The sequence below is a fragment of the Myotis davidii genome, unplaced genomic scaffold, assembly GCF_000327345.1.
Source record: "Myotis davidii unplaced genomic scaffold, ASM32734v1 scaffold1010, whole genome shotgun sequence".
Classification (NCBI taxonomy): domain Eukaryota; kingdom Metazoa; phylum Chordata; class Mammalia; order Chiroptera; family Vespertilionidae; genus Myotis; species Myotis davidii.
The window spans coordinates 23,036-26,870 of record NW_006281930.1 but is presented as its reverse complement, the minus strand read 5'-3'; the positions used below and the strand labels follow the sequence as shown (position 1 = coordinate 26,870).

Below are 3,835 nucleotides of genomic sequence, written 5' to 3'. Positions count from 1 at the left end.
CCGTTCCGTCTTTTAGTTGTAGTTTTGAATTTGTTGTGGTAGGCAGCAATTTCCCGTGTTCACCTATGCCACCATCTTGGTTTCTCCTCTCTCTCTTTGTTTCTTGGTGAAAATAGCTAGAGGTTCATCAATTTTGTTTATCCTTTCAAAGAACTAGCTCTTGGTTTTATTCAACTTTTATATTTGTATGTGTGTGTGTGTGTGGGGGGGGCGGTTCTCTATGTCATTTATTTTTTATTATTTTGTTCCTTCTGGTTACTCTCAGCTTTTCTTGTTGCTCTTTTTCTAATTCTTTAAGATGTGGGTTGGATAATTTTTACCATTTTTTCTTGTTTTTTGAGGTAAGCTTGTAAAGCTATGAACTTCCCTCTCAGGTCTGCTTGCACTGTGTCCCACAGATTTTGGATTGTTGTGTTTCTGTTGTCATTTGTTTCCAGGATGCTTTTTATTTCTTCTTTGATCTCTTTGGTAACCCAATCATTGTTTAGTAGAAAGCTATTGAGCCTCCAAGTGTTTGATTATTTTTTGTATTGTAATTGATTTATAATTTTATGCCATTGTGATCTCAGAAGATGCTTGATATGATTTCCATCTTTTTGAATATGAAGAGACTTAGCCTGTGTCCTAATATGTGGTCTATTGTTGAAAATGTCTGATGTGTACTTGAGAAGAATATATATTCTGTAGCTTTGGGGTGTAATGTTATGAAGATGTTGATTAAGGCCATCTAATCTAGTGAGTCATTTAGGATTGCTGTTTCTTTGCTGATTCAGTGGTTCTCAACCTTCTGGCCCTTTAAATACAGTTCCTCATGCTGTGACCCAACCATAAAATTATTTTTGTTGCTACTTCACAACTGTAATGTAGCTTCTGTTATGAATCATAATGTAAATATCTGATATGCAGGATGGTCTTAGGTGACCCCTGTGAAAGGGTCATTTGATGGCCAAAGGGGTCGTGACCCACAGGTTGAGAACTGCTGGTTTAGTGGATTTATCCAGTGCTGTAAATGGGGTATTAAAGTTCCATAAGATGATAGTATTGCTGTAGATCTCTCCCTTGATATCTTCCAGAAGATTTTTACATACATGGGTGCTCCTGTATTGGGTGCATATATGTTTACCAAAGTTATATACTCTTGCTGAATTGCTCCTTTTAGTATTATGAAGTGGCCTTCCTTATCCATTGTTATGGCTGTCACTTTCAGTTCTAATTTGTCAGATATAAGTATTGCTACCCCAGCTTTTTTCTTTTTCTTTTTCATTTCCACTTGCCTGAAAATTTTTTTCCCATCCCTTCACTTTTAGTTTGTGTGAGTCCCTTGTTGTGAGGTGGGTCTCTTGTAGACAGCACATATATGGGGCATGTTTTCTTATCCATTCAGCCACTCTATGTCTTTTGATTGGAGCATTTATTCCATTTATGTTTAAGGTTATTATCGATAGGTACTTTTTTGTCACCATTCTTATTCTTTATTCCAGTGTTCCTTCTTCATTTCTATTTCTTCTTTTTATAATAGTTGACTTAGCATATCTTGTATTGCTGGCTTGCACTTGCACTTGGTGTTATTTGGGGATTTTCTGCCTGCAAAGGTCTGATTTCCTCTTTAATTTTGAATGATAGCATTGTTGAATAAAGTATTCTTGGATTCAGTGCCTTGCTTTGCATCACTTTGTATACTTCATTTCATTCCTTTCTGGCCAGATGTTCTTCTGTTGAGAAATCAGTTGATAGTCTAATGGGAGAGCCCTTGTAGGTAACTCTCTGTCTCCCTCTTGCAGCCTTTTAGATTCTCTTTGTCGTTAATGTTTGCCATTGTAATTACCATGGATTTTGGTGTGGGTCTCTTTGGGTTCATCTTGTTTGTGACTGTGCTTGTGTGAAATTTTTCTTCCCCCAAGTCAAGGAAGTTTTCTATCATTTCTTCAAATACTTTTTCTAATCCTTGCTCCTCATCTTGTCCTTCTTGCACTCCTATTATATGTATGTTACTTCATTTCATGTTGTCCCCAAGCTCTTAGGCTCTCCTCCTGATTTCTATTTTTTTTCTCCAATTATTGTTCAGATTGGGTGTGTGTTTTTTCCACCCTGTCTTCTAACTCACTAATTCGGTCCTCTGCATCTTCTAGTCTTCTTTGAAACCTTCCATTGTGTTTTTCATTCTAGCTATATCATTTTTCATTTCCACTTGATTCTTACATAAGTTATTGATTTTCTTATCCTGCCAGTTTAGGAACTCTATGACCCTTACTTTGAATTCTTTTTCTGACATATTTCATACTTCCTTTTCATTTAGTTCTTTTTTCTGGTGATTTCTCCTTTTCTATCCTTTGGGGATTGTTTGTTTCCCCATTTTTGGTCTCCCCAAAAGGTCTAAGCTCTGATTTGCACAGCACCTGTAGCTGAACCTGAGGGCTTTGTGGGAGGGTCATGAACCCCAAGAGTCACTGGAGGTGTCAGGTCTCCGGACATGCAGTGCCCGTGGCTGAAGCAATGGATCAGAAGGAGGTTGAGTAACTTTTTCTTTGAAATTTATTGAATGTATTGGGGTGACATTGGTTAATAACATTATATAGGTTTCAGGTGTACAATTCTATAACACAAAATCTGTATATTGTATGTATTGTATGTCACCAAACAAAATCAATTCTCAGCTGTCACTATTTATCCACCTTTTACCCTCTTCTACCTGCCCCCACCTCTTTCTTTCTAGTAATTGCCATACTGTTGTCTTTGTCTATGAAATTTTTGTTTTGTTTTGTTTTCTGCTTAATCCCTTGATTAATCTCTTTCTTTTAACTCTTCCTCTACTCCTAAACTATCAATGAATTATGGTGATTCTATCTCCAGAACCCATGCCAGATCCAACCACATGTCTCCTCTCCACTGATCCAATTAGTCTGAGATGTAATATATATCACATAGATTACTACAATAGCCTTATCACTGAGTTCACACTTAGTTACAAGTGTTGTCCACACTAAAACTAGAAGGATCATGCCTAAAAACTTACATCAGATTATGTCATGCTTTTACTTAAAACCCTCTAGTGCAGTGGTTCTCAACCTTTTGGCCCTTTAAATACAGTTTCTCATGTTGTAACCCAACCATAAAATTATTTTCATTGCAACTTCATAACTGTAATGTTGCTACTGTTATGAATCATAATGTAAATATCTGATATGCAGGATGGTCTTAGGCGACCCCTGTAAAAGGGTAGTTCAACTGCCAAAGGGGTCACTAAGGGGAGCCCATATAGGGTTAAGCCTCAGACTGACCTGTTGGCAATGTCACAAACAGGTCTTCCTAGTCTTAAACATCCCAATCTGAGAGGTGGCTGCTGATTTACACGTGCTATCATTTAAAAAATAAAAAAGGGGGGAATTTGTTGGAAGCCAGTCCACCCTTGCTGCTTGACACAGTTGCTGCAGGGAAGAAACATCTGCACAGCTTATATTTCAAGGGACCTGGTGTATATGATATATGGTTTGCTCCCCCTCTTAGCATTATGTGTTTTAAACAGGACCACCTCCCTGAGAAAGGTTGTTTCCCCAGGTTAGGGATTAACAGGACTAAGGAAGAGATTAAATCAATAAATGCCCTTAGTGTTACAGAAATACCATGTACTACTTATGAAGAACTTGGACTAAGACTGTTGGCAATAAATTTGGGACTTGTTAGGCCCACATCCCCAGGGGTCTGCCACCAAGGAAAGCACCAAAGCCTACACCCCTGGAGATCCACTGACACAGGGCCACCCCAGGGAAGGCAAGCAGTGAGGCTGGGAGGACATAACCTTACTGGGTAGGATAATCTACTTCAGTTACTTCCTTGT

At 38.3% G+C, this 3,835-nt stretch overlaps 1 long non-coding RNA gene across 1 annotated transcript in view; it reads left to right on the top strand.

Moving 5' to 3' along the window:
- The window catches only part of LOC107182602, a 15,038-nt gene extending 11,663 nt beyond the window's left edge, over positions 1-3,375 (top strand). The window contains exons 2-3 of the long non-coding RNA XR_001513319.1: positions 3,051-3,057; positions 3,246-3,375. This is a non-coding gene — a long non-coding RNA (uncharacterized LOC107182602). The remainder of the gene's footprint in view (positions 1-3,050; positions 3,058-3,245) is intronic.
- Positions 3,376-3,835: the final 460 nt, after the last annotated feature.